Raw genomic sequence first — 12326 nt, forward strand, 5'->3', positions numbered from 1 at the left:
ATCTCAGGATTTTGAGCTCTTTGAGGGTCATGATTTTTACCTCTATTCTCTTTGTGTCCACAAACATCTAAGATATCAGTAATGTTATTAAATTTGCTGACAGAGGAAATTTAATACAATTTAAATTCTGCACAATTTAAAATCTTTTTTATAGTAACCTCAGTTGGCCTGACTTTAAATGGAGAAACTAACATTCATAAATGTGCAATGAAACATCCCCATTTTTATTTGGGTTCATTTCAATAAATATGGAAATAATAGAAAATGCCTTTGATGTTAAATTCCTGGGAAGTGCAGGCAAAAAAAAAATACCAGATCTTTAAAAGTATTACAACAAGTAAATGTTGCAGTCTGTACTTTATAAGTTAACTATGTTACCAAAAAAAATGCATGGCAGTTGCTTAAATCAATCTTATGATTTATTCAGGAATATCCATCTCATATACTTACAGTTTTATACAGTAATGCAAAATGTCAAAAACGCTCATGTTACTCAAAGGAAATGGTAAGGAGCTAAGGCACACTCCAAGTTCCTTCAAAACCTGGTCAGTCCTGTGTTTTGAGTGGCTTCATGTCGCAGCCTGCGTCTTGCCAGGCTCTGTGAGACCCGTCCCACTTCATGGAATGTGAGTCAGCAGCTCAGAGAAGGACAAGGACGTCTGCATGATTGGCTTGAAATATTCAACTTTTCAAAATTTTATTTTTTATACATATAAATATGTATTCTTTTTTTAAAATATGTATTCTTAAAGTATATTTTTGTTTCCGTATCTGAACAGAGGTGCAGTAATTCTTTAAAAATATTTCTAAACAAATGATGATGAAAGTAAGAAACTGAATACAATGACAAGCAATGAATGTAATCATTAGTTTCTTCTACTTTATAGTGTGTGTAAATTTGTTCTAGAAAATACAATATAAAAGGAAATAAGTAAAAACCAAATGTTGAGCATTACTGAAGTACAAATGTTGAATGGTATACTGTATTATTTATTTATTTATTGAGATATGGTTTTACCCTGTTGCCCAGGCTGGAGTGCAGTGGCATGAACACAGCTCACTGTAGCCTTGAACTTTCAGGCTCAAGCTGTCTTCTGACCTTGGCTTCCTGAGTAGCTGGGAGTAGAGGTGCATGCCACCATGCCTGGCTAACTTAAAATATATATATATATATATTTGTGGAAACAGGCTCTCACTATGTTGCCAGGGCTGGTCTCAAACTCCTGGGCTCAGGGGAGCCTCCTGCCTCTGTCTCCCAAAGCACTGGGATTACAGCTGTGAGTCATCATGTGTGGCCTGAATGATGATATGTTTTAATTATGTACCTAACACATGAGTTTCAAAGTTTTCACTCTCTGAAAATTTTCATAAGGTCAATTTAACTATTAATAGCATACAATTATAGAATTAATGCATAAATACAGTAAAACAAAATAAAATGTATGAAAATACAAATTCATATTTCATGCAGAATTCTATGAAGTAAAAAAATAAGAATATTCCTTCTTTTCTGTCTTTATACATTTTCCTTCTTTACCATGTTCAACATATCTTTATTATTACTATTATGAAAAATTTAAAGCATATCCAAAAGGAAGTAAATAGCACAATGAATGAATAGTATAATGAACTCATGGACCTCGTACCTGCTTCAGTTTTGGACAGTCTTGATTTCGCCGTTCCAACTTTCCTGGCATAGATGAATTGAAGAGCATTTCTGGCATCCTCTCATTTCATCCATGAGTATTTTAATATCTATCTCAAAGTGTAAGGATCCCCTTTTTAAACCAATACATCTAAAAAATTACCCAGAATTACTTACGTTTAACCAAAATCCAGCCGCTGTTTGAATTTATCTGATTGTCATATATATACATACACACACACACACACACACACACACACACACACACACACATTTTTTTGAGACGGAGTCCTGCCCTGTCACCCAGGCTGGAGTGCAGTGGCACGATCTCTGTTCACTGCAGCCTCCACCTCCCAGGTTCAAGTGATTCAATTCTCTTGCCTCAGTTTCCTGAGTAGCTGGGATTACAGGTGCCTGCCACCACACCCAGCTAATTTTTTGTATTTTTCATAGATAGGGGGTTTCACCATGTTGCCCTGTTGGCCAGGCTTGTTGGCCAGGCTCGAACTCCTGACCTCAAGTGATCCACCCGCCTTGGCCCCCCAAAAGTGCTGAGATTACAGGTGTGAGCCACGGTGCCTGACTAGTCTTACATAATTTTTCACACAATTTTTCTCTCTTTCTTTTTCTTTTTCTTTTTTTGTTTAAAGCAGAATGCTTGTATGGATATTACAATGGATTGCTGAGTCTCTAAAGCATCCTTCATTCTTATTCTTCCCCTTCCATCTTTTTTTCATGCAATTTGTTAAAGAAACCAGGACAGATTCCACAGTGTAGATTTTTATGATTGTGTCATCGCTGTGGTGTCATTTAACACGCTACTCTGACCCAAGTATTTTCTATGAAACCACCAGGTCAAAGGTGTTTGGCAGATTTGTTTGCTTCAGGGTTTGTGTTTCCAACACTCAAATAGGACCTGGTAACCCTCCCCTTTAGCAGTTCGTAACTATTTGCTTGATTTTGACTGAACGCAAGAGGGCAGTGCAGGTGGACACCAAAAGCATTGCTGTCAACACACAGAGGCGTGTGGTCACAGGGATCCTGCACTGTCAGCCCAAAGTTCCCTTCTCTGCTCCCAAGCAACCTCTTTGCCTCCTCTGAAGCACAGCCACATACTCTAAGTCCTAATCTCTGGGTGCTCTAAGGACCAAGAGGTGCATGAGCACCAAATGTGAGAGGACAAGAGTCTATAAACGTAGCAGAGGAGTCTTCTCAGAACCTTAGGTAATTCCTACTGTTGTGAGGGTAGGAGAAGAATGCCTGGCTAAGGAAACAAATATATACGTCCAATGTGAGCAAGTGTCATGAGTAAGAATGAAGCAGGGAAGGACAAGCGGGTGGACAAAGAAGCTCTCATTGGTAAAGAGACATTAGAGCACACTTCTGAAGGTGGTGAGACAGTCAGCCTTTCAGACACCTGGAGCAATTTTGTTGCAGGAGGAGGAAAGGGCAGGTGCAAAGGCCCTGGGGCAGGAACGGTTGTGTTTGTTTCAGGCAGCAAGCTGTTTTAACTGGAACAGAGAGACAATGGGGAAGATGGTAGTGAATAAAATCTGAAAAGGAACAGATTTTGCATGATTTTTAGGCAATTATAAGGACTTTGGCTTTTACTCCTGTGAACCAGAAAGCTACGTGACGGGGGCGAGGCAGATGCTTTACCAAGAGGAGCGATGCTCTCTGACAATTTTTAAAGGATCACTCTGGTTGCTGAGTTACAAACAGATAGAATGTGTCAGCTGGGAGACCAAGGAGAAGGTGATTGCAATCATCTGGGGTAGCTGCGGTAATCTATCTTAGAAACTTGCGTGGTTCTGCTTTTTATTTTAGGCAAGCTCGTCAGCATTTGCTTTTCGGATACGTAATGAACCTTTCAGTCTATTTAGAAAATAAGGCATGTGCCTAAATGATCAGCACACAGTAGTAGAAAATGGAAAGCCACGAGTATAATAGCAGGCGCCCTTGAGGGCAAAGTGAAGTCAGGAGAGGAAGGGACGGCAGCCAGCTTGGCAGGTGAGAATGGCGTAGGACAGACAGGCTTTCCTTGAGATGGTCACAAATACAGTCTTGTCAGTTTTCACAAATAAAACCTCGTAAATTTTCACTAATAAAATGTTACAATGTACCCTATACCGTATGTCAATTTAAACTAGGTTTTACTCCAATGAGGTAGGTTATCTGTAAATAACACAATGGTCAAATCCCGTATAAATGAGTAGCAAATACTTTCTCAGTGTCCTGCTGTTTTTAATGCAGTGCATTCCACCAGCCTGGCCTAGGCTAGGGAGGATACCCATATAGTCATTAAGGGGAGTGTTGGTTTTGGGGTGTGTGTGTGTGTGTGTGTGTGCGTGTGTAAGTCTCCTTGGCTCTACTCTGGGCTGCCTCTCGCAAAACTTCTGGAGGTGGGAATCAAGTGTGATATTGATTTGGAAACCACCAGTTCAGTTCCCGGTCTTCTAGTCCAGTCTGTAAGATCGGCCTTCATGACAAACTGAATGTTGAAAGCTTTGGAAGATGCCGGTAAATAAAAATAGAGGTGGAGGGGAAAGCCATTTCAGACAAAGGCGATAGAGCACTAAAAAACACAGAAGCCAGACCAGGCTGGTTTTACAGTGACTTAATGGCCTTTGCAAGTGTTCAGTGACTGGATTTGCCTGGAATGTGGGGTACAGGGTCCTTTGAGGGGAGTAGGAAGAAATATAGTTTTTGAGTGTGTGAAATTAGATCGTCGAGGGCCTCACATGTTGAGCAGAGGGCATTAAAGCATATATTCTAGGTAATAGGGAGCCAATCGAAATTTTTGAAATGAATGATGACGCCATAGAACTATGGTTCAAGAACTCCACACATCTAACAGCCATGTGTAATAATAACTGCTGTGTCATGAGTCCAGAAATGAGAAAGCTTTCTGCACTTAATTCAGGAGAGAGGTGGATGGGTGCGTAAATAGGAATAGGCCAATGGGATGTGTAGGTTGGAATGAATGTGAGAGGCAGAAGACACGGACAGCAGGAGAGAAAGGACAAGGTCAAAGAGGGCACTGGAGTTTTAAATACAGGAAATTGGGAGGATGAACCAGTAGTCTTAGCCAGATAAAGGAGGAAAAAGAGATTTAGGAAAAATTTAGTATCAGTCAGTCAGATTTAGGGATGCTGATGCCGTAACCAGCTATAGCCAATGGAAGATGATTTAACATAGTTATAAGTATCTTGAAGCCAACAGTCTGTTTAGATGGGAAATAGTCTTTTATTTTCAAATTTAAACTTTATTCTTAAAATTTATACATTTAATCAAGAATAACCTATGGATATGTATTGAATAAATGTGTTCGTTTTTAAATTTGTATCTGATTTGTAGTGCCCCATTTCACTATGGCTTTCTGAGGAAATCTCCGTCCTTTATGGAAATTGTAACATAACAGTCATGATTTAAGATTACTTTTGTACTCAAGGTCCTATCTGCAATTATCCTATTCTTTAACATGATTGCCTTTTGACCTACTTTCCATCTTAACTTTAACGTTGTATTTTTTCATTACCCTGAATCAAATTTCGATTTAAGAAACTCCAAAAAAAATCTAAAATTGGAAACAGCCTATGACACCTTAATAAATCAAAAAACATATTTAATTGCAGCACCCAGTTTCATACTCCACAAGAGAAAAATAAAGCAAAGCCTGATCAAGATGTTCCTTTAATATAACTCAATCACCTTTGAGCCTGTATTCTTTACCAGTCTCTATATTCTCTGTGCCTATTTTCTACTCTCCCTGAGCAGAAATTCAAGTGTCACATTTAGCCAAGGCATTCGTTACATGAGTAATGCGTGCTTACATATGTTGATATCCCCTGTTTTTCTGTTGGTCTAGTTTTCAGGAACAGTCACTGTTTTGGGAGTAGAGACTCATGAGTAGAGACTCATGTAAAGGTCATGTTATATCTCTTCATCTTCCATCCTTCAGAGATTACTGGTGGCCAGAACACCTATGTAAGAGTGTGTATGGGAAGTGAAGTGTGTGGATAAAGAAACTCTGTTCAGGAGCGGCTCCCAAGAATCTGTGAGTCAAAAGAGTCACCTATTTTTAGGGTTGCACAAATCTAGCACCTTTTGCGAACACTGCATTCACCCAGAATGTGAAAAGAAAAAACGGATGACTGAGAACTTTTAAAAATTAGTGACAGACACCTGCCCACAAATCAAAGAAGCTCAGAGAACACCAGATCCCACTTTCCTACGGTCATAAATTAAGTAATTATTTTATTAAAATAAAAAGATAGAAAATTAACATTGAACTTGAAGGACACTTTATACCAAATGGACTTAATAGACACATACAGAAATTTCACCCAACAGAAGCAGAATATACATTCTTCTCAGGCACACACAGAACATTCTCCAGGATAGATAACAGGTTAGATCACAAGACAAGTCTTTGCAAATTTAAAATTAGAATTACATCAAGTACCTTTTCAGACAACAATGATATGATACTAAAAATCAACAATAGAAGGAATTCTGGAAGATGTACAAATATGTTGAAATCAAGCAATATGGTTTTGAACAGCCAATAGGTTAATGAAGAAATTAAAATTAAAAGAATTAAGCCGCATGCTCTTGAACAACCAATAGGTCAATGAAGAAATTAAAAGGGAAATGTAAAAATACCTTGAGAAAAACAAAAATGAAAACAAAACATACCAAAACTTACGAGATTCAGCAAAAGTATTTCTAAGAGGAAAGTTTATAGCAATAAACATCAACATCAAAAAGAAGAAAGATCTCAAATAACAATATTATGCCTCAAAAAAATAGAAAAAAAGCAAACAAATTCTTCCAGTGTTAGAAGGAAACAAGATAATAGAGATCAGAGCAAAAATAAATAAAATAAAAACTAGAGGCCGGGCGCGGTGGCTCACGCCTGTAATCCCAGCACTTTGGGAGGCCGAGGCGGGTGGATCACGAGGTCAAGAGATCGAGACCATCCTGGTCAACACGGTGAAACCCCGTCTCTACTAAAAATACAAAAAATTAGCTGGGCATGGTGGCGCGTGCCTGTAATCCCAGCTACTCAGGAGGCTGAGGCAGGCGAATTGCCTGAACCCAGGAGGCAGAGGTTGCGGTGAGCCGTGATCGCGCCATTGCACTCCAGCCTGGGTAACAAGAGCGAAACTCCGTCCCCCCCAAAAAATAAAATAAAAAAAAAATAAAATAAAATAAAAACTAGAAAATTGACACAAGAGATGAACAAAACTAAGTTCTTTTAAAAATATAAAACCAGTAAACGTTTAGCTAGACTAAGAAAAAAGGAAAGAAGACTCAAATAAATAAAATTAGAAATGACAAAGGAGACGCTATAACTGATCCCACAAAAATACAAAGGATTGTAAGAGACTATTAGAATTATATGCCTTTACAAAAACCATTTTTTCATTGGCAGCAACACTGGAAAATGTTATGGTAGAAGAAATAAGCCAGGCCAAAAAAAGGTAGATACTGAATGTTCTCACTTATATGTGGAATCTAAAACAATCAAACTGAGAGAAGCAGAGAGTAGAATGGTCATCAGCAGAGGCTGGGGGTGTGGGGTGGAATGTATAGATGATGTTCGAAGGGTACAAATCCTCAATTATACACAAGAAATAAGGTATTTGTTTTCTTTGAGATATATTGCAAAACTTGATGAAAATTGTACACCGTAAAGTATTTTACATTTTAAAATCACTAAGAGTAAATGTCGAATGCATTCACCATTAAAAATGACTTGTCTTCAGGGTGATGGATGTTAATCAGCTTGATATAATTATTCTAAATTGTATTCATAAATTATAACATCACTTTTTACTCCCAAAATATATACAACTATGATTTGTCAATTTACAATGTAAAAATAAAAATTAAAACACAAAACAAGAAAACACAACACGTGTGTGTGTACATAGGCATGTGTGCATGCATACTCTTGCACACACACACCCCTCACCTCCATTACTTTCCAAAGTGGACAAATGTGTAATTATTTTGATTTACACTCCAAATATCTAATCCGATTCTAATATTTTCATGCCGAATTATCAGTGGCCACTTAAGAAGGGAAGAGCTGGCTGGCAGACTACAACATCAACTCAGATTTTTTAAAAAGTGACTTTTTCATGGGTTTTGGGGATTTTTTTTTTGATGTTTTTATTGTTAATGAGTAGTGTAGGTAATGTTCATCAGCAATGGAAATGAAGTCTAGTTGTCAATGCTTCCACATTGTCTAAACCCTACAGCTAAAAATGATGGGTGTTATTCATCTGTAAACTACGTTTATATGGTCTTTGCATCCATAGTTCTCTGTATATTGCACTGTCTGATGTAAGAGAATTAAGAAGATCATGGCGGCCCGCGCGCCGCCTGCTGCACCTGCGGCCGAGGAACCGGGGAACCCGGGCGGCCCCCCGCGCAAGAAGAAGTCCCGCTCCGGCCTCCGCCGCGCTTTCGGCTCGCTGCTGGGCAAGAGGCGCAAGAAGAAGGCGGTGGATGCCAAGGGCACTGAACCGGCCGACCCTGGGCCGAGAAGGCGGAGGACAAGGCCAAGAGGGCCAAGGGCAAAGGCCGAGGCTCTGCCAAGGCTGAGAATGACAAACGTCTGAGTGTAGGGCCCAGCCAGGGGCCAGAGTCTACAGTGGATGAGCACCAGGACAATGTCTTTTTCCCCAGTGGACGGCCCCCGCACCTGGAAGAGCTGCACATGCAGGCCCAGGAGGGACTCCGCTCCCTCCAACACCAAGAGAAACAGAAACTGAATAAGGGTGGTTGGGACCATGGAGACAACCAGAGCATCCAGTCCTCCCGGACGGGGCCAGATGAAGACAACATCTCCTTCTGCAGCCAGACCGCATCCTACTTGGCTGAGAGCTCCACAGCAGAGGACGCGCTCTCCATCCACTCGGAGATGATCCAGCGCTAAGGCTCCACCTTCCGACCCCATGACTCATTTCCCAAATCCGGAAGGTCAGGGCAGCGGGTGGTGGAGCACTGTGCTGGGACTCCCGGGGCATATGCAGAAGGAGCTTGGCCTGCGGAATGAGCGCTAAGCACCAGGCACGCCCCCGGCCTCCTGGTGCGCGGGATGCTCTGCGCGTCCCCACGGTGGATGGCCGCCCCCACGGCACTTCAGGGATGGGGGGCCCGGGTGTCCCTGCAGGTGCTGGAGGCGGAAGCAGAGGCTGGTGCTGAGACAGAGGCCATGCTGCAACGCCACATTGACCGTGTCTACCGGGATGACACCTTTGTTGGCCGGTCCACAGGCGCCCAGCCCCCACCATTGACCCGGCCCATGTTCCTAGCAGTGCCTGGACTGACAGGAGGGGCAGGGCTTGCAGAGCCTCTGAGCCCGGCCATGTCCATCTTCCCCCAGGCCACCTACCTGTCGAAGCTGATATCACATGTCGTGCTGCCACCCACAGTGGACGTGGTGGCCCTGGGCCGCTGCAGCCTGCACTCAGCCAGCCCGACCTCCGTCCGCTTACTGGGGCTCTTCTCCTCGGTCTCCAGCCCACCGCCCCGCAGCCGCTACCCTTCCTCCTCCAGTGACACCTGGAGCCACTCTCAATCCTCTGACACCATTGTGTCTGATGGTTCCACCCACTCTTCTAAGGGTGGCTCTGAGGGCCAGCCGGAGGGCTCTGTGGCTAGCAGTAGTGTCGCACCTCCTCCCCAGGGAGGCAGTGGGAGGGGCTCCCCCAGTGGGGGCAGCACTGCTGAGGCCTCAGACACACTCAGCATTCGGAGCAGTGGGCAGTTGTCTGGCTGGAGTGTGTCCCTACGTAAGCTGAAGCGGCCTCCACCCCCTCGGACCCACTCCCTCCATCAGCGGGGCTTAGCAGTGCCTGACGGGCCCTTAGGGTTGCCCCCAAAACCTGAGCGTAAGCAGCAGCCCCAGCTGCCTCGGCCGTCCACCACTGGTGGTGGCCCACCACCTGGGAGTGGGGGCAGCACCCTGTCCATCCAACCCAGCGAACAGCTGGGTGGCCTGCTTGTCTCTGGGTGGCTCCCGGCACTCCCCACGCTCCCCAGAACGGACGCTTTCACCCTCCAGTGCATACTCTAGCCAAAGTGGTACCCCCACCCTCCCTCCCAAGGGCCTGGCAGGTGCCCCTGCTTCACCAGGCAAGGCCCAGCCCCCTAAGCCAGAGCGTGTCTTGTCACTTCGCTCCCCTGGGGCCTCTGTGTCCTCTTCTCTCACGTCTCTGTGTTCCTCCTCTTCCGACCCTGCCCCCTCAGACCGCTCTGTGCCACAGATGTTGACCCCTCTGGGTGACAGGTTTGTCATACCTCCTCACCCCAAGGTGCCTGCCCCCTTTTCCCCACCTCCCTCCAAACTCAAGAGCCCCAACCTAGCTGCCCCTGCTCCGCTACCCCTGCTGCAGTTACTGCGCCTGTCTCTACCACTGATGCAGGTCCTCCGTCCCCTTCCACTCCCCAGACATCCTTGACCGCACTGCAGGAGTCTCCCATCGTCTCCAAAGACCAGTCGCCCCCACCGTCCCCACCCCCATCTTATCATCCACCCCCACCATCCACTAAGAAGCCAGAGGTGGTGGTGGAGGCGCCATCTGCTCCAGAGACTGCCGAGGAGCCCCTCCAAGATCCCAGGGGGCCCCCACCTCCACCCCCTAGTCCTGAGGAGCAGGACCTGTCCATGGCTGACTTCCCTCCACCCGATGGCCGGCCCTGAGCCTGCAGGCCCTTCAGGCTCCCCAGAGCTTGTCAGCTCCCCGGCTGCTTCCTCCTCCTCAGCTACTGCTTCGCAGAGTCAGCCCCGCGTAGCCCAGACCCTCCTCCAGCTCCACCAGCCCCAGCTGCTGCTAGTTCTGCCCCAGGGCTTGTGGCCAAGCTCCCTCGGAAGGAACCAGTGGGCAGCAGCAAGGGCGGCGGGCCTCCCACGGAGGACACGGGTGCGCCCCTGGTCACGCCCTCGCCCCTGCAGATGGTGCGGCTGCGCTCCGTGGGTGCTCCAGCAGGGGCTCACACCCCGGCACTGGGGCCATCGGCCCCCCAGAAGCCACTACGAAGGGCCCTGTCGGGGGGGCCAGCCCGGCGCCTGCCCCCTCCTCAGGGCTCCATGCTGCCGTCCGACTCAGGCCTCCAGCCTGGCCGCCAGCGAGGGCCTCTCAGGTGCCCAGCCCAGTGGACCACCTGAGGCAGAGCCACGGCCTCCTCAGTCCCCTGCCTTGATGGCCAGCTCCCTGTTCTCCAAGGGCACTAAGAAGCTGCCGCTGGAGTGGCCCGTGTCCCCGGAGACCAGGCTGACCTCCAGCGGAATCTGGTGGCTGAACTCCGGAGCATCTCGGAACAGCGGCCATCCCAGGCCCCAAAGAAGTCACCTAAGGCTCCCCGCCTGTGGCCCGCAAGCCTTCTGTGGCAGTCCCTCCACCCGCCTCCCCCAGTTACCCTTGCCCCTTACTGCTCCTCACACCCAGGACAGGACTAGGGGAGCTGGCGGAGAATGGAGGTGTCGTGCAGCTGGTGGGCCCAGAGGAGAAGATGGGCCACCCAGGCTCAGACTCACAGGAGGAGCTGGCCTGACCACCAGGCACCTCACTGGCCCTGCTGACCCAGCCCAGAAACACAATCTCAGGGACCCGAGCGGCTCCAAGGACGAGGATACAGCAGGCACAACGTAATAGAGAGGGCGCCTGCAGCCTTAACCCCACGGCCTTCGACCCTCATGCAAGCCTGGTGTTGCCCCTGTCCTCCGAATCATCCCGCGCTCGTGCCTTTTCCCGAATGGGGTCACCTCTGCAGTTGCCGCTTAAAAAAAAAAAAAAAAAGAGAGAATTAAGAAAAAATTCTCATAAAGCAAGTTGCTGCTTTAAGAGTTATCAGCCAAGTTTCACTAGAAAGGTTTAAAACACCAAGTTACAACAAAATGATTATGGGGAAAATAAATTAGATAGACACAGATGATATACATGATGGTAAACAAAAGGAAAAACACGGAGCAGAGCAGGAAATCAAATTCTACTTTGTTGTTTATTTGGAAAGGATTTATCTTATCTTTAAAATTACTATGGTGGGAATTTTGGTGACTTCTAGGCTAGTTACTTTGTGAAGAGCTCATGATAGTTCTTATTCATTTAGTGTATTCGAACACAGCACTTTATTTCATAATTGTGGAGGGGGTACAAATGTAAGTCTTCAAAGAATGACATAATCATTAGAAATACATCAAGGAATAAGTACAATAAGGCAAGTAAATTTACGGATGTTCCATCAGAGATAAGTGGGACATTGCAAATTAACAACAGTGGAAGAACAGATCACAGTTTATTTTCTTACTTTAAAGGACATCATTTTTGAATTTTTTAAAATTATAGGGAAGTATGTTTAGTTTGGTATAGATGCTCAATTATTCAAAAGGCAACCTAGAAAAATTACAAACAGCCCACTTCATTATTTTTCATTATAATAACCAATATGAAACTTTTCCTGGAAGACTAAAATCTTACCACAAAAAATTTAAGCAAAAACATTTGGCAGTTCTGATATGACATACAGCCTATTTTGAAATGGTATGTTTTTAATTTTTACAAACATTTTCACTTTGAGATAATTTCACATGTGCTTAAAAGTTGAAAAAATACGCAAAGAACTCCCATATACCTACCCTTTACCCAGGTTCACCAGCTGTTAACAT

General features: G+C 45.1%; 1 pseudogene; it reads left to right on the forward strand.

Moving 5' to 3' along the window:
* The first annotated feature begins 8019 nt into the window (after positions 1-8019).
* Positions 8020-11282, forward strand: LOC116546813 (annotated as a pseudogene).
* Positions 11283-12326: the final 1044 nt, after the last annotated feature.

Source organism: Sapajus apella, unplaced genomic scaffold, assembly GCF_009761245.1.
Source record: "Sapajus apella isolate SASKATOON/1434 unplaced genomic scaffold, GSC_monkey_1.0 scaffold1437, whole genome shotgun sequence".
In the NCBI taxonomy this organism is placed as follows: Eukaryota; Metazoa; Chordata; class Mammalia; order Primates; family Cebidae; genus Sapajus; species Sapajus apella.